Source organism: Choloepus didactylus, chromosome 7 (assembly GCF_015220235.1).
Source record: "Choloepus didactylus isolate mChoDid1 chromosome 7, mChoDid1.pri, whole genome shotgun sequence".
Taxonomy (NCBI): Eukaryota; Metazoa; Chordata; class Mammalia; order Pilosa; family Megalonychidae; genus Choloepus; species Choloepus didactylus.
The window spans coordinates 33,370,264-33,396,356 of NC_051313.1; the positions used below are offsets into that span (position 1 = coordinate 33,370,264).

The 26,093-nt window shown below is 36.3% G+C and overlaps 1 protein-coding gene across 5 annotated transcripts in view; it reads right to left on the minus strand.

Annotated features, from left to right (window-relative positions):
• Window positions 1-26,093, minus strand: part of DSE (dermatan sulfate epimerase) — a 49,660-nt gene that overhangs the window by 14,707 nt on the left and 8,860 nt on the right. For 2 of the 5 annotated variants that reach the window (XM_037842159.1, XM_037842160.1), the window contains exon 2: window positions 24,067-24,190. The exons of the other annotated variants lie outside the window; for them this stretch is intronic. The gene's annotated coding sequence lies outside the window, so the exon portion shown is untranslated. The remainder of the gene's footprint in view (window positions 1-24,066; window positions 24,191-26,093) is intronic. 5 annotated transcript variants of the gene reach the window in all.

Genomic DNA, 26,093 nt, shown 5'->3' on the forward strand with positions numbered 1-26,093 from the left:
TTTAATGTAAAAGGAGCTTGTTAATATAGTTTCAGATTCTACACTGCGTGTGACCTTTATGAAACAACCATTTGTTAAATTTTAGTGTAGTATCCAAGAAGAATAGCTATAATTATCTGGAAATGCTCTTAAAATACTCCTCTTTTCAGTCACATAGCTGTGTGTGAGACTGGACTTTCTTCAACTAATTCAACCAATACAACACATTGCAACAGACTGTATGCAGAAGCAGATGCAAAAGTTTAGCAAAAAATGGAAAACTGTGCCATTACTCTCGTGAAATATTTTTTGTTTTCAAAGATAGTTATTTTAAAAATATGTTATTAAGTTGACATGAAATGGGTTATTATTATTTTTAAATGAATTAGTAAATATTTTTAAAATTGGTATCTGAATTACTAATATGTTAAATATCAATAAATATAGCTCACATAAAGCTCTTTGATGTCCTCAATACATTTTTAAAGGTCCTAAGCCCAAAAAAGTTTGAAAACTGCTGCTTCAAATATTTTCAAAGGTGAATTTACACAACAGAGGAAACAAAATTATTTGAACACAGAAAAGATATGATAATTGGGTTTGGGGAGAGTGGGGAATTTTGGTGGGGAAATCAGAATTTGTTTTGATGTGCTGTTTCCATGACTCAACCTTATGACTGTTAAAAGGAAGAAAAGAGACATAAAAGTCTTCCCCAAATTTAGCACTTTAGTTAACTCTAATTTTTACAATTTATACAAATTGTTTTCATTATCATGCAAGCATTCTGAACTACCTATTAGGCACATGTACAACAGAAGGTAATGTTAAGAAACCTGTATTACTTAAAATTTAACTGCTTACTTGATTAAATAACTAGTACAAAGAAGTCTAGTAACAATGTTGAAATCTATTTCCATTTGTATAGATTTGAATTTAAAATGACCAAATTATGCCACTTAAAATTTTTTCAGTTTTAATAGATAGTCTGTAGAAAATAATTATATGTGAAAAGATTAATATTGCACAGTTCACAGAATACTTTTTGCATGCTTTCATTTTTTATATTATCTGTTTCATTTACACAAACACTGTCAAAATAAATACTTAGAATAATAAAAGAAGTTAGGTATTTAAAACCCAAGCGATGCCAAGAGATCCCTGACTCTCTACAGAATGTTTACTTAAATGAATCCAGCGTAAACAAGAAAAAAAACTAGAAACAATGGGACAATTCATAACTCCCTTTATATTATGGTTATTTGTCCTGTTTTCCAACACTTTTGAATAGCCTAACAATTTTATACAAGACTTTTTCATATTTTCAAGGTCATAATTTGACCCAGGGTTTACAAATCCATGTATTTTTTAAAGTACGTTTAAATGAGGCTCTACTGTTTGTTAAACCTTCCAAACAAAGCAGCAGCACTAAAAAAAAAAATCCATCTTGTTTTCCTCAATTTCAGAATAGCACAAAGTATAATTTTATAAACTGATAAAATCTTTACACGTAGTATATTCATCAAGAAGAAGATCTGTGTTTAAAAGTCTGGCTTATTTTAGACTCTAGATATTTATGTAAATACAAATTAAAGAGAAAATAAAACAATTTTTAAAAGAATTACGAACCTTTATTCCCACTTAAAATGCACTTAATTTAAATTCAGAGCACAGCAATGAACTCTTTATCAAGTCCTAGGTGTAAACTTAGGTTAGAGCCAGCTTCACAGCAGCTGTGTCTGCTATACATAAGCCACACCTCTGCACCACCAAAATATGCTGAAATGAGATCAGTTCTATCATTCAAAATGTAAATTAGCCAATTCATTGTAAAAGAGTCCTAGAGACAGTAACCTGATAGAAAGTCATTCAACTTGCAACCAAGTGCCTTCATGTGCTTGGCCTCAACCTCCAATAAGCCAGGAGAGTTCATTATCTCTCTTTTTAAAAACATGCCTAATGCAGTAGTGAGTCATCTTTTTTCCCTTCTGGTGAGTTAAATGTGAAAACTAACTGTGAATGTTAAAAGTCAGTAGTATGTTAAAGTTTGTGAGTAATGTCTACAAAATTTAGCCAAATGGAGGTGGATTTCTAACCCATGAGGCCTAACGTTGCCAGAAGAGCAGTCAGTCCAGGAGACAAACTGATCACGTTGAAATGGTGGAGCCAAGGGAGTGAATCCAGGACTTACCTGATTCTCAAATGAATGTTCCTTTTCCTGGTGAGGGCAAGCACTGTGCTTCTAGAAAAAGTCACTGAGTTTGCCGTAAGAACAAGACGGAAGTGATAGAGTTAGCAGACCTACCAAGAGCTAGGTAGGAGAGCACATGTGGTGGAATAAAGAACATGGTTCCAAGCCTTGCCATTTTCACAACACCAAGACCCCCATGAGAATCGGGGAAAGTGGCCAACATTGGCTGCTCAGGGCCCACCCAAGGCACGGCAGATACCAACTACGGCGAGTTCCTGAAGCAACTCTCCTCCTACAGACCTCTATGAGCCTGGGCCTTCTAGGGTGCTACTTCAGGTAAAGTTGGCCCAGGGACTGATGGCCTGAGGTTGTATGCTCAGAACAGGTGACCCCTTAAGGGTAGGGTACACAGGATGGACAATGAGCCTTCCTTGGTCAACATTTACTTTGTTGCCTCTTTGGGAACAACTGCTTGAAGGATAACTATAATAGAATGAGACTTGACTGCATTTTAAGACCTAGTCAGGGAAAATCATGTTATCACCTCTAAAATTTAAAAGACCAGCTCCTCTCACAATCTATATTTCTATATTCATTAAATCACTGGATGCAACCTAACAGAACATTTCTACTTAATTTCATTTTAAAGCTGTGAATTCTGTTTCCTAAGTATTAAATTCTGAAATATTCAAATTCAGGTCAGCTTGGCCCCACACAAGCAGAATAGTGAGGGCTCAATTATGTAAAAGCATCAACTAAAAGGAACATTCTTTTTTCACTTGGAAGAAAAGTATTCTAGACAATTTGTGAATAAAATGAATTAACCTGAATGTCAAAATATACCAAGCTAATGAGAATAAAATGTGGAGTAGTGTTGTTAAAAGGGAAAAGGCATTACCATGTCATTATTCCAATGTGTAATTTACTGACATGAAGCCTTATGATCCAAGTATCCAGATATGCTATCCAAGTATAATCTGTTTAAATGGAACCAAACAGCATTTATCACTGTAATCCCTTTTAGCTAACCAAGTGTTCTTTGAGCTAGTGTCCAGACTGAAAAGGCAATAGGGCTAAATATGACAAATAAAATAATTCAAACTCGATAGCAAGACCTCTTTTTTTTTGCAATAGCAGAATTCAAAAGACTAGGGTTAAAAACAAGCTGACATATCACATTCTACTAATTATGAAAAAATCTACTGTAATGCACAAATGATGACACTTGGATAGATGTTAGGAGTAAATAATCCATATTTGTGTTTAGTGTTCACAAAGATGTAACCAAATGACTTTGCCTGTTAAATAATATAGCTTGGAATTTTACGTTTAATGTGCTTGACATTTGTATGTGTAAAATGTTAAATATGTTTTCAAAGTTTAGTTGGACAACTTATTGATGTCACCACTTCAGCCAATGAATATTCAAGCATCCAGTGATCCTGTGAAAACCATGCCTAGAAGTAGCTGGTTTGATTGTAAGAAAAAATGAAATAAGCAATATAGCCAGAGTAGTTATTTAAAAGAAGAGTAATGACGGAGGATGGCTAACCCTACCAGAGAAAACCTCACTGATCAAAACAGTGTGGTGCTGGTATTGGAACAGACGGACACACAAACCGAACAAAGCAGAAAGTCCAAAAAATAGATGCAAAACATATGGCAAGCTGGTATATGACAGAGGTAGCATCTCAAATCACTAGGGAAAAGAAGTTATTTTTAACAAGTAGCATTGGAACAACTAGACAGTCATTTAAAAAAAAGAGAAAACTGTATCCAAACCTCAAAGAACACAGTAAATACTTTCTAAATGAATTTGGGATCTAAACATAAAAAGCGGAATTGCACAGGTACTAAAAGAAAACAGGGATGAATTCCTTTGTAACAGAGAGAGAAGCCTTTCTAACTATGACTCAAAAACAAAAAGCAATGGAGGAGAAGACTGATCATTTTGGCCATATAAAAGTTTTAAAACAACTTATGTATGGGGAAAAAACACCATAAGCAACGTCAAACACAAATGACAAACCAAGGAAAAATATATGCATCCTGTATCTTGGATAAAATCATACCTATGCTAACATACATAAGGGTCCTAAAATTTAAGACGGATTAAAAGCTTATTAGAAAAATAATAAAAGGCAAACAGTGAACAGTTTTAAAAAGAGGTAAATAGTCTCTCAAAATGCTTATCTCCACTTAAAATGAACTAAATGCAAATTAAATCTAAAATGAGGTAACATTCTGATTGGCAAAGATCTCAAAATATGACAAAACACTCTTTAAAAGGCTGTGGAAAAACAGGCACAATCTTAAAATGCTTTTACAAGTACAAAATGGAACAAATCCTATGGGCTACAGTTTGGCAATAGCTAACAAAATTGTATCAACATTTACCCTTTGACCCATTAATATCACTTCTAGTAATCTACCCTGAAAATATACCTCTAAAAATTCAAAACCACATAAAACAAGGTTATTCCTTGTGGCCTTATTTATAATATGCTTCTGACATGATACATTTGGAAATATTTGGTATAAATAAATATTTCAATTATTAAAAAATTAAAAACAAGTCAGAAATACATAATGAAATGAAATTATGTATTTTGGGTTTGATTCCAAATAATACAAGAGGAGAGGAGAGAAAAATTCTACTTCTGGTTAGGATGTAGCGGGATATGAAAACCCTTTACTTCTGCTGAAACAATAAGAAATCCTCAGTAGTCACATCCCTCCTCCCAAATCATACTTTTCTTAAAGCCAGCAAAGACCCATGTAAACAAATCTAAATCTTAAACACACACACAGAAACACACACACACAAACCCAACAGTTTACAATAAAAATTATGAGACCCCCCCAAAGAAGAATAGTCAATAGAAACAGACCAAACAACTCAAATGTTGAAATTATTTGCTGGACTTTAAAACAACTATGATAAATATATTAAAGAATACACAGTAATGTTAGATATAACAAATGAAGAGAAATTCTAGGAGATATTTGGAAGCTGTAAGAAAGAGCAAAATTGAACTCCTAGAACTGAGAAATGCAAATCAAAACCACAATGAGATACCATATCACACCAACAAGAATGGCTGTCATTAAACAAACAGGAAAAATAAATGCTGGAGAGGATGTGGAGAAATTGGAACTCTTATTCATGGGGGGGAATGTATAATGGTACAGCCGCTGTGGAAGACAGTTTGGCGGTTTCTCAGAAAACTAGATACCCTATGATCTGGCAATTCTACTTCTCAGTATATACCCAGAAGATCTGAAAGTAACACAAACAGACATTTGGACACCGATGTTCACAGTGGCATTGTTCACAATTGCCAAGAGATGGAAACAATCCAAGTGTCCTTCAACAGACAAGTGGATAAACAAAATGTGGTATATACATAACATGGAGTACTATGCAGCAGTAAGAAAGAACAAAGTCTTAAAACATATGGCAACATGGATGAACCTTGAAGATATAATGAGTGAAAGAACTCAGACACAAAATGAAAGATACTGTATGTTACTACTACTATGAACTCCCTGAACAATGTAAAAGCAATGTCTTATAATGTACAATATTGGGCACCTAGTAATAGAAGCTAGTGGAGGGGGAATGATAATCTAATATGTTCAGACATGTTAATGGGGGTGAATTCAAAAGTATAGGAATGGACAGGGGTGATGACTGTTAGTTAATGGGATTATAAGTATCAGAGCTGTATTGAAGGTGAATAGAATTGAAAGGGGTTGTTTAAAAGTATATACCCCACAGATCAGCACTACAAATATAGATAGGTGCTTGCATGATATACTTCTAAGGTATGACACTAGTTCAGAGAGTTGACAATAGAATGGTATATGGGAAAAATCTACTTACTGCATACTAGGGACTAAAATTAATAGGAATACCTTACTAGTACCATGCAAACACTAGGGACAAATAATTAAGGGCTGAAAAGAGCTATGGGGTGTTTTGGGTCATGAGAATTATTTAAAATGGAGAGTGATGAGGATTGTATAACTAAGTGATGGTAATGTGCGATATGGATGGATTATTGTGGACATAACATATGCTATGTGAAATTAGGAACCCCCTGGACTTTGTAAATCAAGCCCTCGATCTTCAGGCTTGCTCTGGTGAAACTTATGGTTGTAAAGGGGAGGCTAAGCCCACCTATAATTATGCCTAGGAGTCACCTCCAGAGAGCCTCTTTTGTTGCTCAAATGTGGACTTTCTCTCTCTAACCCCAACTCTGCAAATAAATTCATTACCTTCCCCCAAGGTGGGACAGGATCCCCCAGGTGAATGAGTCTCCCTGGCAATGTGGGACACAGATTCTGGGAATAAGCCTGACCCTGGCACTGAGGGGTTTAGAATGCCTTTTTGACCAAAAGAGGGAAAAGAAGGGCAACAAAATAAGGTTTCAGTGGCTAAGAGAATAATAATTTAAGAAAAAGAAATAAAATTTCTGAGATAAAAAACTCACTTTGGGGATTGACAGCAGATTACACACAACAGAATAAAGGACCAGAACCTTAAAAGGCAGGTCATTATAAAATATCAAACTGAAATACAGAGAGGAAGAAAAGATTTTAAAAGTGAATAGAGCCTTAATGATCTGTAGGACAGTATCATGGATTAACATATAAGCAACTGGAGTGCCAGAAGGGAAATAGAAAATGAGGCAAAAAAAAAAAAAAAAAAATTGAAGAAGTGTTGGCTGAAATTTTTCTGAATTTGAACAAAACAGCAACTCACAAATGAAAAGTTCAGTGAACTCCATGAAGCATACATACAAAGAAAAATACCCTATTTATATCACTGCCAACCTGATGAAAACAAAGAATGAGTGTGTAAGTTTGAGTCCTCTGAAAAGCCAAGTCAGGATCAAGACATATGAGGAAATGCTATTGTGAAGGAGAGAAAGAAAGGAGGAGGATTGGGCAGAAACAGTCTTTGAAAATGCTGCTCCAATAGAGGTTTGGCCAGGTCAACGGGGAATCCTCAAACAAAGGTGCCTGGGGTGTGGGGTGGGAATTAGTAGCCTCACCATGCTCAGTAATCAGCTGTGAGCAGCCCACAGGAAGGGTGGCCTTGGCTTGCACACAGTGATGGATCTAGAGGGGCATCAGCTGGGACCATCAGTCAATCATACTCCCCATAGCAGATATCTGTGTGGGTATTTTCACAGCCACCTTAAAGAGAAAATCTCGATAGCAGCCAGAGGAAAAAGAAATATAGATTACATAAAGTGAAATAATGATAAGAATGATGATTAACTTCTCATTAAAAACAAGTAAAAACTGTCAAACTAGAATTCTATAGCCAGAAAAATATCCTTTGAAAATGAATGTGAAATGAAAACATTAATTTTCAGATAAATGAAAGCTAAGAAAATATGTTACTGACAAACCACAACTACAGCAAATGCTCAAAGAAGCCCTTCAGGCTGATGAAAATGATAACAAATGGAAACCAGGATCTGTAGAAAGGAAATCAAGAATACCAAAAAGGTTAAAACGTTAAACATAAATGGCACTTTCCCCTAATATTTGTATTTCTGTATGTGTGGGTATTCATTCATCCCAAATTTTTTAAAAAAATTATTGCCTATTTAAGCAAAAATAATAACAATGTATTATGAGGTCCATATAAAAATATCCTTATAATAAGGATATTATAAGAAGTATAATATGTGACAAGAGCAAAAAAAAAATCAAGGACAGGTAAATGATATTATGCTGTTGTAAGGATTCTACATTTTTTCTGAAGTAGTATAATGTCATTTATATATTGTAAGTTCTGTAGTCCCTATGAACCACTAAATAAGTAACACAAAGAGATGTAGCTAAAAGTCATTAGAGACAATAGAATGAAATAAAAAATACTTGACTAAGTATCCCCAAAGGAGGGCAGGAGGGAAAAACAGAGGAACAATAAATAGGAGGGACAAAGAGAAAACAAATACCAAGATAGTACATTTAAATACAATCATATAAATAATTATACTAAGTGTAAATGGACAAACCCTCTATGTAAACAGATTACCAGACTGGATAAAAAAGCAAGATGTAAATATGTTTACAAAGACATATTTTACACATATAGCCACAAACAGGTTTTCAGTAAAGGATGAAAAAAGATATACCATGCGAACACTAAAAATAAAAATTCTGGAGTGGCTACATTACTATCAAATAGGCGTCAAGACAAGGGATATTATCAGAAATAAAAAGGGACATTTCAAAATGAAAATGTGTCAATTCATTAAGAAAATGTTAGCAGTCCTTAATGTGTTTGCACCCTACCAATTGAGCTCCAAACTAAATAAAGCAAAAATTGACAGAACTAAAAGAAAAGACAGATCCACAATTGTGATTGCAGATTTTAATATACACTTCCCTTAGAAATTAATAGAACAAGAAGACAAAAAGCCTATAAGGTTATAAAAGATCTGAATAACACTATTTCAATAAACTATGTTTTAACTGACCTTTATAAAATAGTATATCCAACAACAGTCTACACATTCTTTTAAGGGCACATGGAACAGTCACCAAATAGAACTAATGCCAGGCCATAAAACAAGTCTAAATGATTCCAAAAGGCCACAATCATTTTAGTATAGTTAAATCCTGACTCCTCCACTTCCTTGGGTATTTGCTTAGCCTCTCTGAACTTCAAAATGGGAACAGTAATAGTTCAAACTTGCCATGAGGATTAAATATTATGCAAAGCACTTAACAGTGCATAGCATATAGTAAGTCCTCTACAAATGGAGTTATTCTACACTTTGCCAGAGATTTACTGATTGAACAAAGTTGGTTTTTTCAAGTACTGAATTCTTCTTTTCTATATGACAAGACAAACCCATTTTTAAAAATTTGCCACCCCCAAAAATTTTTTTAAGAAAACCCATATGGAATCAGAAGTCTACCTTAAACCTTATTAATGAAGGACACAGTCACTCTATTCATTTATAGTGATTTTAGTATCAATAGTGATAATCCCACACAGTGCTAGGACTGTTGAAAGTCCCTAAAACTCCTATTAACACCTCTTCTCATAAATATCTTCAGCTTTTAAATCACTATACATGTGGGGATAATGCCTCTTTTGACAATATCTCAATTACTCAGCCAACTACCATCCATTCTATCCTATGAGCTGTCAAGGAATAAATCATAAATTGGGGTTTTCTTTGGGATTATAAACTATTTTACCACGAACTTTTCTAGAAATCCACATCTACAAAAGGGAAGGGAGTGCTTTATGCTTAGTAATTAACCAAGTGCCTTTCAAACAGAGGGTAAAGTGCTGACATTAGCTATGCAGGGAGAGCAATGTCAGTAAAAAAAAATCAGATGATTTGGATTAAAAAAGATGTAAACTCAATTCCCATTTTGTTCCTTGTACCTGTGACGCACCCACAGGCAAGTTCCATAACCTCCCTCAGGCTCAGTTTCATTATCTGCAAAGTGGGTAATTAACAAAATGCCCAGGAAATTTAAACAAAATAACAAAATAAATGAAAAACAGGCTTGGCACATAGTAAGTACTAAAGAAATATGAGCTTTCTTGTGCCTTATTTTTTGCCTTGAGGAAAATAAGATTAGTAGTATAGCTGGTTTTATAATTGATCTAGATTCCTAGTAGTTATATGTTATACAAGGGAAAATAAATGCATTTATTAATTCCTTTAAATTATAATTCTAAGGTCCAGATTATATTCTTCGACTTTAAGGAATCTGACGTGCCACACGGCTGCCGTCTTACAGGCACCATCTTCCAGCTGCTGCCTGAACACCTAGTTTCTCCATGGTTTATTTTTAAAAATAATCCCCTAACATTCAGACACCACCACGCAAAAGGGTAAAGAGAGATATATCCTGAGCTGTAAAGATTTTACCTGAGATATAAAGTTTAAAAATTTGAGGGGCACTTTAACAACAACAAACACTGTAGTCAAATTGCTAAATCTTGCTGCCCTGATGGTAGGAAAATATCAAAACCAAAGTAAGGCAGATCTTAAAGTCCCAAGATACATGAAATGATATTTTACTTTCACTTGCAGCCTCCTCACTAAAGTCAATATTTACCCAATTAATCTTATTTTTTAATGCTTTATCAAAAATTTTCTCTTCTGTGATACAAGTTTCAAGTTTTTGCTGAAGTTGTATGTACAACTTAATAAAACCTCCAGGGATTTTTTTAAAGCAGTGAATGAACTGTGGCTGATTTTATGCTGGGTGCCAATAAGAAATAATGTGTTGCAGGGTTTATTCCACTTAGTCCTGGAACTCTGAAATAAAATCATTAATCACAGACCTGCACTGCTTCTTAATGAAAAAAAGATGTTTCTTAATATTTTTTTTAGGAACAAGTACTCTAAAAACTAGAATTGCAGTAAAGAGGCCACCTCTAAGAGTGGAGAAGTCCCTCACTGGGAATATTCAAGAAGAGAACCATTAAGAAGGGATTCTCAGAGAAGGAATCACTTGTCAGGATGTTAGATAGGGTCCTCAAATGGAGATCGTAAGAAATAATAGACTGTTAAATCAATATAATGGGTTGTAACCAGCATTTATATATATATATTTTATTGAGATTGTTCACATAACATACCATACAACTACCAAAGATCCAAAGTGTACAATCATTTATGCCCATGATCCCATCATATAGCTGTGCATCCATCAACACAAATAATTTTTTTTTCACTTTTAGGACACTTTCATTACTCCAGAAAAGAAATAAAGACAAAAAAAGGAGACTCAAATCCTCCCGTACCTCTAACCACTCCCCGCCCCCCTCCATTATTGATTCATAGTTTTGGTATAGTACATTTGTTACTGTTGATGAAAGAATGTTAAAATACTACTAACTGTAGTATATAGTTTGAAATAGGTATATATTTCTTTCCTATATGCCTCTCTATTATTAACTTCTAGTTAGAGTGGCATACATTTGTTCTAGTTCATGAGAGAGTTTTCTAATATTTGTATAGTTAATCACAGACACTGTCCACCATAAGATTCACTATTTTATACATTCCCATCTTTTAACCTCCAACTTTCCTTCTGGTGATATATGTGACTCTGAGCTTACCCTTTCCACCACATTCACACACCTTTCAGCACTTGTAACCAGTATTTTTAATGGCATTTATTGGAATGGAATGGAATAGAAAACAGCTGAGTGCAAAACATGATTTAGATGCAAGGACTTTACTATGTGTAAAGGTCTGTGTGTATTGGGTGGGAACATAAAATTTGTTTCTTACTGGGGGCCACAGTCAAAACTGTCTTGGTGGGTAAACATGATACCAGTGGCTGTCAGATGCATCCTCCAGGCAGAGAGGAGCTGGAATCAGCACTGAGGAAAAATCCCACCATGAGATCATCACGGAAAGAACCCAGGAAACCAGAGAAGTTCTGGTGTTCCAAGAGAGGGTGGAAGGTGCTGCAGGATGGAGACAGAAAGAAAGACACCAAATGGGCTCCGGCAGTCAATTCAGGAAGGAAAAATAAGTAGTTTATCACTGTGTGGGAAAACAAGAAAACACTCTCCCCACCAAACAACTTGGTGAGGATTTGAATCCCTTTAGGTTCAAATGAGAATGAAATAATGACTATGACAGTATCCTATACCAATAATGGTCACTATATTCTGTGTCCTGGGGACACAGTTTCAAGGTGCACTTCTTAAAAAGTCATTTGGTAGCAGAGTGGAAAAAGGCAGTTCAGGACTTTCTTTGTGAATCATAAAAAAATTTTTGTGGGATGTGTTATATATGGCCAAAAAAACAGAATTAATGAATAAGCTAAATTTGAATTAAATTATGAGCTAAGCTTGTGAGCTATTTTCAGTAGGCCATGGGCATTAAACACTTTTCCAAATTTAAATTCTGATTATCTGTACATATTGAAGATATAAAGTCACCCCAAATGCTAAAAAGCCACACTCTCTCCATCTTCTCTGATCAAGCGACAGACCATGGTAGAAAACCAGGGAGCAAAAGATTAAATCTGGATTCAATAATAACTGAAAATCCTACCCATGTCAACAGTTAAGCTCTCCAAAAGAATCTCTGAATTCCACATGGTTTTCATAAATTATGGCCCAAATTTTAGGGCAGGAATATACTGTTGTTAATATAAAGTTTTAGCAACATGTATAGATTTTATTTATTTTCATCTCTCACTTTCCCGAATTTTTTTTTTTTTTTTTGGAGTAGTGAATTCACTGAAAATGAGAAACAGAAATGGACTAGAAATTGCTCGAAAACTGTTAGAAGCCCAAATTGCTATCCATGCGTCATCAAGATCTTTTTTCTGTTTCCTTTTTAACTTCAGAAGAAATAGTACAATTCACTCAAGCTGATGGTCTCCTCCTGGAACCCCACTGACGAGGTTTCATTTTGGCTTCAACTACAGAAAGTGATTTGAAGACACCCATGTGGATGCTCTGTTAGCACCTTGCCTTCTCTTCTCCTTCTTCCAGCTGTTACTGGTTTTTGTATTGTGGCAGCACTACTTTAATTAAATCCGGCCTTCTTTGAACTTTCCTTCTACATTTTTCTATCATTAACAGGAACCATGTATATTGCACATAAAAATATATTTTATATTGGTTAAGTTCTTTTTGTTCTGGTGACAACAGTAATACACCACTGGCAAAATGGAAGGAGCTGAAAATAAAGCTTGGGATGTGAACTGAACATCTACTCCTCTTGGGTCCACAGGCACCTCAAATTTGGGATATCCAAAACCAAACTCTTTATTAGCATTCCCAAACAGCTCTAAGTGTTAACAAGCTCACTGAAAAGTCCCATCGTCCCCTCAGCATCCACAAAGTTCTTTGCCCTCTTTGGATCCCCAAATACAATTGCCAAGTCCTATAAATGCTAACTCTTAAACCTCTCTGGAATCCATCACTTCTTTCCATTCCTGCTTCTCAAGGCTGCACCACCCTTTTCTCCCATCTGAATCAATGCAAATGGTCTGGTTTGTCCTCTGATTTAATCTCTGCAATCTACTCTCCACATGTAGTCAGAGATTCCTCCTAAAACACAAATCTGATCTTGTCACCCCCTGCCCTGCTTCAATGGCCTCAGATGCTTTTAAGATAAAGTCCAAGTTCCTTCCCATGGCAGGCTCTCCTCTCAAAGCTTGAACACTTGCTGGTGTCCTCCCTGCCCGTCAGATTTTCAGTTCCCCAAAGGCGCTCCCCTTTCTTAGGTCTCTGGGGCTTTGTGCATCAGTTACTTTTGATTGGAACAGTCAAACTCAGCTCTCTTCCTCCTTCACTTGGCTGAATCCTATTTGTCCTTCAGGTCCCAGCTGGCTAGTCTTCCCCAGGCTCCGGTGTTGAATAAAGTACTCTTATATCTTCCCATTAGACACTGTACTTCCCCAATCGCAGTATTTATAACCTGCTTTAAGATTGTCTATTAATTCATATCTTCCATAAATCAATAACTCTAGGCAAGACAGACGCATAACCTGCCCTCAAACTTTTTACCCCCAATACCTACCACAATGCCTACAACAGAGTGGGCACACAATAAATATATGTAAAACAAATGAATATATGCATGCATTTATTTATAAATGAAAGTTAGTTTGGTTGGCATCAATTTATATGAACACAAAATATAAGCAAAATAACAGTTAAAAATAACAATAATAGCTAACACCATGTGCCAGGCATTGTTTCACTAACAACTCTATGTGGTAAGTATTAATCCCCAATTTACAGGTGAGTTAAATGAGCCATGGAGAAACTAAGTAACATGTTCAAGGTCACATAGCTTGTAAGTGGAATTAGAACACAGTTGTCTGGTTCCAGAGTCCTTGCTCTTAATTCAATAAAATACCACCTCCTGCTGCTGACACTGCTAAAAATATTCATTTCAAAGACTGAAGGAGGTGGCTTTAATGGTGAATAAAAACAAGACTCTACTGTGTTAAGTGACAGAGAGCCCAAACAGACACTGTGAATGCATGGAAGATGATGGACACCAAAATTCAAGGGATTGCTAGTAGACTTGATTCTTGATGATGACTGTATAACTATATAGTTTTATCATGTGACTGTGAGACTGTGAAAACCTTGTGATTGACACTCTCTTTATCCAGTGTATGGGAAGATGAGTAATAAAATAAAGACAAAAACATATATAAATAATAGGGGGCATAAGGGGTATGGGAAGTTTTGGGGTTCTTTATTTTTTTCTTTATTTTGTAGTTATGAAAACATTCTAAAATTGATTGTGGCAATAAATGCATGATATGTGGCAATATATGATGATACTGTGAGCTACTGATTGTATACTTTGGATAGATTATATGGTGTGTGAATTTATCTCAAAAAAATTGCATTTAAAACAAAACAAAACAAAACAAAATCAAGGGATTAGGGAGGCCAGAATACCAGGTGCAGGAGAAGCACTTCAAAGAGCAGGTAATCTGAGATGTACTGCTGAGCTCCTCCCTGAGAAGTCAAATCCTGACATTCCTCCTGCCAGCGTCCAAGTGGGTCAAAGGTACAATACCGCTGTGGTTACAGGCTGGGAGATAAAGGCTGACAGCAGGCAGATCTTCAGAGTGAAAGTGAGGCCAGATAAATATGAGCATCCATAGTGCACAGGGTACCAAGTAAGATTCAAAGAGGCGTATAAACCCACAACTCCTGCACCTGGCAAGCTTAGGTCACAGATAAAATGAGATCATCCATTCATTCATTCATTCAATATAATTTATTATTTTCTTTGTGCCAGGGATACTATTTTAGGCCCTCAGGACTCAAACGTATAACATGATGATGGTGCTGCCCTCAATAAGTTTACATGCCACTGGTGGGAGGCAAACCAACCAACCAAGAATTTTGGTGCAGGCGAAATATTCCAAAAGAGCTCTCCATGAGGTCCTTGGGGCATCTGACTCACATTGGCCAGGGAAGGGATAGAAGGTGGAGTATCAGGTAGTTTCTAGAAAGAACTGTCACTTGGGCTGCAACTTGAAGACTTATACTCCAGCTCCAAGAACCCAGTAAGCAACACATTTACTATTGCAAACAAATGTGCTGCATGAAAAATGATAACTGTAAGAACTGAGAGGGATGAGGGACTAGAGAAAACATGGAGGAAGGCGAAATTAACTTGCACCATGAATTTTGGGTCAGGTTGGAGAGAAAGAGGAAAAGGAAGGGTGAGTTTGGGACCACTGCAGGCAGAAAGGCCAGCTCAGGGCTGGACTATAAACTTATTACGGCCCAGGCTCAGGGGAGAGTTGAAAATGCCAGTCCCCATTGTCCCAGTGGACCACTGGGGAGACGGCACATTGATTCTGTAGGTGAGAAGCTTTCAAATAATAAAATCACAAATTTCTAGGAAAAATACTTTTAAAAAAATCTGTAAGCTCTGGATGGGTCCATGTTTTATGGCAACCAGTGACAACAGGCTGATCTTTTTCGCAACTAAACATACCTTTTCTTGAAAGACTCAATCCACATTCAAACAGTGGCACAAACAACAGTAAAATGCATTCCTCAGAGTAGCAAGAATGAAGAATAAATGGGAGGGAGGAGAAAAATGACTAGAGGTAAAGAGTATGAAAGCAGCAGTGCAAACACCACAGCATAGGTCCAAGTGCAAGATGGTGAACTTATAACAATTAGCAGATACAGCCAGAAGGTCCTAAAAGCTGTACTAATAAATATATATCAAGATGTTTGTTAAGGGAATCTATGAGCCCCTGTATTGACAACAGGCGCAGAGGTCTTTGGAAGTCATCTCTCCACACAGTTGGTGATGTTAATAGACAGTAGACCTATAAAGTGAGATTATAAAGGGGATGACAGAAATAGACAGTGGCATAAAAAGACACGTAAAAGAGTGAACCATCTCTTTTCTCCCACACCCACTCCCCCTCTTATACTCTGTATGTCATCTGGGCATCACTATCTAACCAGGCACCCAGGACAGAAACCAAGGGCCATCCATACCTCCCTCTCCCTTACTATTTTTTTTTTAATTTTTAATTTTTGTAGAGCAATTTTAGGTTTTCAGAGAAATCATACAGGAAGTACAAAGTTTCCATATATACCCCCGTCCCAACCCCTTACCCCTTGACACATATACACACACACAGTCTCCCTTACTATTAAATGTTTGTGTGCCTCAGAATCATAGGGGAACTTGTTAAAAGTGCAGGTCCTTTGGCCTACGCTATGAAACCCTAATTCAGTGAGTCTGGGTGGGGCCCAGAATCTGTCTTTTTAGGGAGACCCTATATGATTCTGATGATGGGATCACACTTTGAGAAACATTGCCCTATAACCACTCAATCTCCTTGTAGTTTCCATGTCCTGAAAGTTTCTTAAATTCATTCCTTCTTCCCCCATTCCCACTGATTTAATTGTGATCTTCATTTCCCTCCGAGAGTAATATTACAAGCTTCTAACCAGTATCTCTGCCTGATTCCTCCTCTGCAAACATCCTACATACAAAGCTCTGTAAACCCCAAGACTCCCCAATGCTTCTGTGGGACAAGCAAGGTTCTGGCCAGTGTGTCCTCCCTCCTGCCTAAGCCAGCATGTTTGCCATGGAAAAGTAAAAGGAAAGATAAAGGAGAGAAGCTGGTTAAGCATGGCTAAAACCTGCTCCCTTAAAGGATCTGGCAGAACGAGACGAAGATGCAAAAGCCTGCTCTGAAGATAGAAAAGGTAACCTAAAGTAGTAGGCTTAGTAAAAGATTCCGTAAGCATTTCTGTGCCACTATTCTTCTCTAGTTATAAATATCTATACAGTATTAGCAAGAAATTAAAGTTGGCAAGACCCTCCATCTTAAGTGGTGTTGGAAATTGAATGGTTATTTTACCCAATAGATAAAGCCATCTTTTAAGAAATGATTGGGAAGCATCATTGAAATAGAACACAGATACACAACAGTTGTCAAATTTACATCTTCCCTTGGGACGTGGGACAATGACTATGCAAAATTTAAACTTTATGCTTGCTAATTTTTACATCAGAAAAATTTAAGAGTCAGATGTAAAGACTGCATGGATCTTACCATATTGTGTCTCCTTGGTGTGTACACACGGCGCTGGGGGCCATTGACTTCGAGTGCTATCGAAAGGGAGAAAAGGGTTCCTCTGGCATTGAGCACAGCTCCCTCAGGCAACCCTGAAAACCCTGCATTTAAAAAGGCAAGGAAGGGGAGCTTCCCCAGGTGGGGATGCTGCGGCTCCGCTGCAGGGCAAGGCAGCTCATGGCAGGACCCGGTACTTGTACACCCACTCGGCTCCTTTTTGGCGTCAAGATGCCTAAGAAAGCTGGTACGACGAACAACAAGATTTGACACCCGAAGCCATAAAATGTAGCTATTGTAGCACCTCCCTCAGAAGGAGAGGCTAATGCAGAGCCTTATCGATAACTTTCCAAGGTCTTAGAATTCAGGAAGAGTGATGTGGTTTTGGATAAGGCATTGTGCTAAGAGCCATCATGGACCCACCCTCAAAGAACTTTGTCTAGAAGAAAAAACAAATGTGCAATTATAAACAGAACAGGGAATGTCAAGAAATGAGACTGGAGAGCTGTGTTTTACCAGATCAATTATGGATTCACTCAACGAGTAGTATTTCTTCACCAAGTCCCCCACGTTATCAGGTAGCCCTCTACCTCTTAAGAAAAGATTTAGCTTAAGCTGCAAAAGGCCAAATCCTTGAGGAACTAGGGAGAAAGAGTTGACTTCTTTTAATCTTCATCGGAGACCTGAGAGCCAGCCCTAGGAGGAATCTGCAGGAAGCCCCCACTTCCCAATCTTCCTTGCCCAGGAACTGGTCAGCATTCCCATTCCCTATCTTCTCTAACCAAAACCTCACCTTTCTGCTCCCTGCCTTCAAAAGTCCTAAAACTTGTTTTATAACTTAGGGCATAATTTGACATTATGCTGAAACTTTTAAACCAAACTTCCTTTTATCTGATGTCCAAAAATAATTTTTCTTCCTGTATTACTTCAACTTCTAATACAAAGTTTCTGAAAAAGGAAAAGAAAAAGGCAAGGAAGGGCACAGATCCCACAAAGTTAACTGTGGATTCCTTTTCAATTGTACATGATTATGGTTGTTATAAAATATCTTAAGCTTCTCATTAGAAAGAAGCATGAGAAGTACTTTAACCCTCATCTGTTTTCCAATGGAAAGGAACAGTTTGCCTGTTAGTACAGAACACAGGTCACCTGCCTTCTCCTCTGACTTGGTTCCTCCTCGGGGACTTCCACCTGACCTCCATCCGAGGCCTCTTGGGTCCTCACCAATTGTGATGACATTGGCAACAACCTGCCTATTAAATGCTTTCAAGAAGAGAAACCCCAAGGGCCAGGTTCCTAACACGTGTTTCTATACATTCTAGAAAATCTGACCATGGTAAAAAGCCTTGTAGTCATCGGTGACTTTAGCCTTCTGTTTCCATGGATCTGAGGGATGGTGGTAGGGGGTAAATTTCCTTGGGTCACAGAATGAAAAGAACAGAGAAAAAGAGAGTGAGGGGAAAGAGTAAGAGAAGGGAAAAGCATGAATGAGAGTAAGCCGAGGGGAACTGGGGCCTGGGTTTTCTGACAGCCCACATTTGTTTTACGGAGCCCACATTGATAGATTCCAGGTGCATTCTGGGCCGGCCCTCCCAGTCTTCGTCACTGCAATGTCATGAGAGGAAAACCTGATCGTTTTACTCACAGGGCTGCAGCTCCACGTGGTGGAGCCCATGTGCGACCTCCCCCTTGGGTTCCCAGCTTTTAACTTGCAATTTAGAAAGTAAAAAGCCTGTGAAACAGCTGTAAGAATGGCATTTAGAGCCCAGCAGGCAATAGCTGGAAAAGGCAGTCATTCTTCATTTTGGAATGTACAGTACTGAATCTGAGTGTTTCATCTCATCATGCCAGAGATTTTCCTTTCTTTTTTCCTTTTACTTTCTTTTCAAAATTTGTTTATTTTTAAATTTTATCTTATTTTATGACTGCAAATACACCCCCAGATGTCATTATCCATAAGTTTGCAATCCATCGGCAAGGATTTAATACTCAGTCTGTTGCAAATAAAAATATAATTAAGCCTCTGTCCCAAAAGTTCAACTTTCTTTGTTTCACTCAGTTCTCCTGATTTCCTGTAGCTGACTGGCTCTAGCACAAGAGTGAAGTAATTTCTTTCCTCTGTGATTTATTTTCTGTCTGGGGATAAGTAAGCAAAAAATACTATAAAGAAAGGGGGGCAAAATGATTCACAACAAATACTTCTCAAAAACACAACTCCAGAGAGACAGAGAGTAGGTAAAACCAAGTATTGCATATCAAGAAACTTAGCAAGAATAAAGCTGAGTATTCACTCCCATTTTTGTGTCGGAAAACCAAACTTTTTAGCAAGGCTATGTGCCAAGTGCGTAACGCTAAGAACTAACTTTACATGCATTATTTCCTTTAATCCTTAGAACAACCTTACCTGGGAGGAATTACCACATTTTATAGACGAAGAAACTAAGGTATTTAGAGTTCAAGGAACCTGGAAAAGTATGTGTGGCTAATAAAATGGCAAAGGCAAGATGCAGTGCAGATCTGACTCCAAAAACCACTATGCCAGGCCCATTCCCTGGGGTTTACAACCTAGAGGAAAGCCTTGAAAAGACTGCTGCTTGGAAATTACAATAAATAACTGTATCTCACTAACTGGAGTTTAAACCACAAATCCTTTCTGTTATAATCCTTTTTAAATGCATTCATCTCCCCATATTAGTAAGTCAAATATGGTAAACGTAACAGCATTTTCTCAAGTGATTCAGGGCCTGTAGTGTTTTCCAATAATTATCTGAATGTGTTTTCTCGGTTTGTTTGTTGGTTTTGTTCATTTCCAGCTACAGCAGATCTCTGCAAGAACTTGCTGAGGCATGCCAAGAGCTCAGCTGAGACCCACAATGGGGAGACTGATGGAGAGGCAGTCATTTCATTTTTCTACAAACACAAAATTCCACTGTAGGAGTAAGCAAGAACAGAAAAAGGCCAAAAAAAAAAAACAAAAAAAAAAACACAAACACACACACACACAAAACAAACAAAAACAAACAACAAAAACAAAACAAACAAAAAAAGTGACCTGTGACTGAACTGTACTCATCCCCTCCCACCTAGTTGATCCAGGCTTTAGTGAACCTCCCTCAAGAGATGCTGTAATATTCATTCATTCACTCGGCATAAATTGACTGGATGCCAAAGCCATGCTAAGTGCTGGTGGGAGATACACGCGTGAGCGAAACGGACGTGGTCCTGCTGTCAGACTAGCGTGGGGTGAAGAGCAGTGCCGTGCAACTCATCACAAATGCACTGTAAGGAGAATGTGGTGTGGGTTCTTTGGGCAAGTCCCAAGAGAAATTTCTTTTAGATCCTTGGGTCAAGAGCAGTTTTTCTATTGTGTAACTGAACTGTTTTTAATCTCATGGCCCTAAGTTTCAAAAGCTGACCAAGCTTACTTTCTTTGTTAGTAGAAAATTCAGGGCCAGATTTGTGGCCCACTCATGGTATGGAAGATACCTCTCAGCAACTGTTTTATTACTAATCCAATCTATGCCCCACTCTTCCCTCCCCCTTTTCCTTCCCAGCTAATCCTAATAAGAACATTGTATTTTATGCTTCCTTAATCTTTTGGGGGAAAAGGTATTGTTAGAAGTACAAATGTGTAAATAAAAATACACATGCATATTATGAAAATTTTAGGAAGGTAGTATAATATGTGCTGACTCCGAAAACTCACCCTGAAAGTGGATTTTTTTAGAAAAAGAAAAGTTTTAAGTCTCGATCAAGCACTGTTTTTGTAATTTTCCTATCTTAAAGTTCAAGCAAGCTCTAGAGGAGAAAAAAAAAACAATGGAGGATTTTAGTTATTTGGAGTCCAGTTCTTTTTTTTTTTAAAGTGTGTTGGGATTGAATGCAGAAAGCCACCACTTATAAATGATACCCCATGTGCCAACTGGCTACACAAAACTTGCCTGAGTGAATGAACATCTTAGCTGATAACTCAAAATGGAATTTACTTTAAGTGCTATAAAATGCATTTTCTTTTATTACCAGCTTTGCATTTACGATCTCACTTCAGTAAAACATCTGAAAATGGTTTATATTAAGTTCTAATCAAGCTTTTTATACAACACAGGTCCAACTACAACCCAATTCTAGCTCTCATTTGGAAGATATAATCTATAAGGAAAAAATTTTTAATTCAAAGGTTAAAAACAAAAGACATTATTGGAGATGATGAAAATAATGTATCATTATATTAGGTTAAAATAATCTTTTTAAATTTTATTTTTAGAACTAACTTTTAAGTAAACCTAAATTACTCTTTAATATTGTTATCTTATAGAGAATATATGAGCATTAGCAGAAGGGAGAAGAAAAAAGGAGAGAGCCTCTAGGGAGGATGTGGGTAGTTCTGCAAGGGCTGACCCAGCACATCAACATGTCTCATCTTTCTGGGATGCCCATTCGTCTGGGTACTCAGACACAAAATTACAGTGCTAAAAGAAGAAAGAAGTTTCTCATGGTGCTATTTTTTAATCACCACTACCATCATCATCATCAATCTATCAGTTCCCTTTCTAATTTGTAGTACATTATATCAGATGGACATATAACAAGATCAGTATGATTAGATATTTCCCATTTAACTTTTCTTTTACAATGGCTCAAGATTCTTGAATAAATATAACATTTGAGCTCTTTATTTACTACTCAAATAAAATGAATAATATTAATAAATCTGCATGCTTGTATATTTCATATGTCCTTGTTTTAAAATACCAGACAAAAGAAACATCATTGTTACTTTTCCCCAAGCTTCCTTAACTATTGTTACAATTACATTCCTGTATGCATAAAGAAAGGGCCCATCACTGAATGTTTTAATGGAAGAAAGCCAAAAAGAAAATTTTATGAGATAAACAGATGTTCTAGTTTTGACAGCAGTTTGAACAGAGATGAGTAAAATCCCCAAATAAACTGTAAGCAAATACTAACTCCTTAGAGCCCCCAAATACCAAATAATGAACTGAACAGGATCTAAGTGCTAAGTGAAATAAAAATAACAATAATAAGTATTACTATTATTTATTTAGGGTTTACTATGTGACAGGAACTGTGATAAGTAATTCACACTAAGTATCTCATTTAATCCTCATAACAATCCTATGAAGCACATACTTTTATTATTGACATTTTACAAATGAGGACACTAAGGATCAGACAAATTAAGTAAATTTGTCTGGAGTAACATAGCGGAGATGGAGAGTAGGGATTCACACCCAGGCAGTATGAATCCAGAGTCAGTGTGGGTTTTTTTTGTTTTTTTTTTTGCCTGTTTGTTTGTTTGTTTTGTTTTGTTTTTTACCACTAGAGGACAGCATGATACAAACCTTCAAGGAAGTCATGAGCAAAAACTAATGAGGCCTCTTTTTAAATGATCCTTACACTCAATTCTAAGCAGAGGAGATACCCCTAACTACGTTTCAAATACCCAATGTTTGCACTCCTTACCCTGCTTGCAAATTATAAAAGTACTGGGATGTTTCTTCATCTTTGAATCCCCAGCACCCCAGCACAGTGCATAACATACGGCAGATACTCAACAATGCCTCGATTGAGTGAAAAAACGAAAGAATACAATTTAGTTACTGGTTTTCCAAAAGAGTAGAAATGCTCATTAAGAAAAATGGCAAATGTATTCAGTCTGAGAAAGCCATTTTGGGAAGTTTTAAAAAATCTCTCAATACCAATTGTTGATCAATTTTGTAAACAAGAACTAGCCTTTTATTTTCTGAAATCAATTATAAGTGAATTATATCCTAAGACAATGACAACACCTACAATATTCTTCCTTGCATATAGTACGGATATGATCTAGTTGAGCAAGTTAAACAGAGGAGATGATATGCAAAAACATTTAACAGCCTTTTAAGTTGCCAGAAAGTAAATATGTTTCAATCCCACTATAAGATATATACCCCAAAAAATTGAAAGCAGGGACTTAAACAGATATTTACACACCAGTGTTCACAGCAGCATTATTCATAATTGCCAAAAGATGGAAGCAGCCCAAGTGTCCATCAACCAATGAATGGATAAACCAACTGATGAATGGATAAACAAAATGTGGTATATACATACAATGGAACATTATTCAGCATTAAAAAGAATGAAATTCTCCCTAAGTTAAACCATGGGCTTTAATTAAGAGTAGTTATAAAAATGTGCTATCATCAATTGTACCCAATGTTCCACACCTATGCAAGGTACTGGTGGTGGGGTGGTGTATGGGAATCCTGTATTTTATGTATGATTGCACAACTTCTCTAATAAAGAAAAAAAAAATTTTTAATGAAATTCTGATTAATGCAACAAAATGGATGAACCTTGAAGACATCATGTTGAGTGAAATAAGTCAGACACAAAAGGATAAATATTGCATGAGCTCACTGATTTGAAATAATCAGAATAAGGAAATTCATAGAGTCAGAATCTAGAATACAAGCAACCAGGGGCTGCGTTGGGGGTAGGAATGGGGAGTTAATGCTTAAATTGCACAGAATTTCTATTTGAGTTGACTGTAAAGTTTTGGTAATAGGTGGTAGTGATGGCAGCACAACATTATGAATATAATTAACAGCTCTGAATTATATAAGTGAATGTGGTTAAAAGGGGAAATTCTAGGTTATACATATGTTACTAGAATAAAAATTAAAAGATAAAAGGAATTATGTTCAACCACAAATCTAAGTGAAAATTTAAAAGTCTAGGGATTGTTAAATCTAAGTTAAAATTTCTATAAAATCATTAAAAAGAATTACCTAACAACAGTATCAAGACAAAATGTTCAGGTAGCTCAACTTTTTATGCTTTTTATGTCAATATCACCTCTGGAACTAGGAACTGGATGTAAAGGTAAATCCTCAATTTCTGACTTTCAGCTTCCTGGAGGTTGAAAGAAAGAAGTTAAGTGCTTAGCTCTATTAAGTCACAGATTGGCTTTTTGGGTCACTGATTAATGGCATAGAGTTATTCCTATTGTTATCAATACTGTCATGAATAAAGTACTAGTCCTCTAATAAATTTCTACATGTTTCCAATAATCAGTAAATCTGAACTTGTAGTAACCATGTCAAAATTATCATTTTAATTTGAAGTTATTTTCCTTCTTTTACATGGAAGGGGTCTACTCCTCTCTAAGGACAGCAGGCATTCTAGTTGGTATTTATATTTCTGAATGCTTTACACTATAATAATAGAATTGCATAAGTCCTGCATAAAATTGCAAGTCTCTTACCATTATTGTATTTATATTAAAATATCATCAAAATGGTACTCCTTCATAGTTGGTTACTCTTCTATGAGATGAAATAGATGACTTAGCAATAACTATCTCTCTAGAACATTTTCATCAATATCTTAATCTGCCAAAATCCCCAAATTTATTTAAAACAACAGGAACCCTTAAAAAAGTCCTTATAGACAGCAAAGGATTTTTTCTAAATAATGTAAACATGGTTGCCATTTTTACCTAATTGATTCTATAATATCAAGTGAGTTACTATAATACTTGAACTCGTAGTTCAAATATCAAATAAATTTCCTTATATCTTTTATTTTCTTTCTTGGTGCCAGGGACAGAATACAATCAGTTAGTCAAAAGTCAGAGTCAAAGTCAGAAACGGCTGCCTATATAGCTAATCATGGAAACAAACCAAAATAAAAAGGTTCTTTTCAACCTAAAATATCATAACGTTCAAAGTTACTATGTATACCTAACAAATAATAAGCCTTAAAAAATCACCTATGATATGGATTTAATGGCAATTTGTCCCACACTTTTCAGTTCCTTTCAATTCTTTTTCATTAAGAAATTCCAGAAAGTCTTTCAAACTCTAGAAGCACACAGTATTCTTAACCATACTGGTAGAAATTTACTGGGAAACTTGCCTGCCACCACTCTTCACCCTTGTGACAGCTACAAGACATAATTCATCACAGCACTAAATGCATACACTGATTATCTAAGCATTAAAGAATGAGCTCTCTCCAGCCCTTTAAGTCACATTTTTTTCATTATCATATAGTTTGCAATTTTTTTTTTTAGTGTAAGTGAACTATGAATGTGTATTAGAACACATTTTAAGTGAAAGCACCCATAGTTTAGCAAATTCATTCCATATCTGTTTTGGAAGCAGTTGGGGGCATAATCATAAACAAATAAAGTAAACTTAAGGTAATCAAAAAAGGACAGGAAATTTGTTCTCAAATCTTGAACTTCTGGCAGTAAACGGTTACATAATGAGGATTCCTCATACAATTACTCTACACCATTGGTTTTTCCACAAGTTTGGGCAATTTGCTGGCTAATGGATAGAATCTTATTTATAAAATGCCAGTCAATCCCCCAAGGCTGACTTATAGCTCCTCAACGTCATAAAATGCAAATATGTCCTAACTGGCTGAAATCTGTTGCTGGCAAAATGTTTCAGCTACTTTGGGGTCAAACAAACCCTAACTCTAGATGATGACAACATATGCTTATTCAACAAGGGGGAAAGAATGCTCAACAATCCAGAGGATGCTGTTTACTAAATTCAGCAAATTATTTTTTTCCTTGGTTAGGGTGTTTCTAAATATTTTCCTTCTAACTTTAAACATGGACATAACCAGGTCTTCTGAAACTCTGGACCACTCACAAGCCACTGGCAATTGAAACAAGTAACCTTCCCTCCAACTCCCCATAGAAACAAGTATGTGAAAAATGTGCCCTCTGAGATTTCATCTGAATATGGTTTCATTTCTTGAACTTGCAGAGTTAATACAGTAAGAAGAAAAAGACAAAAAT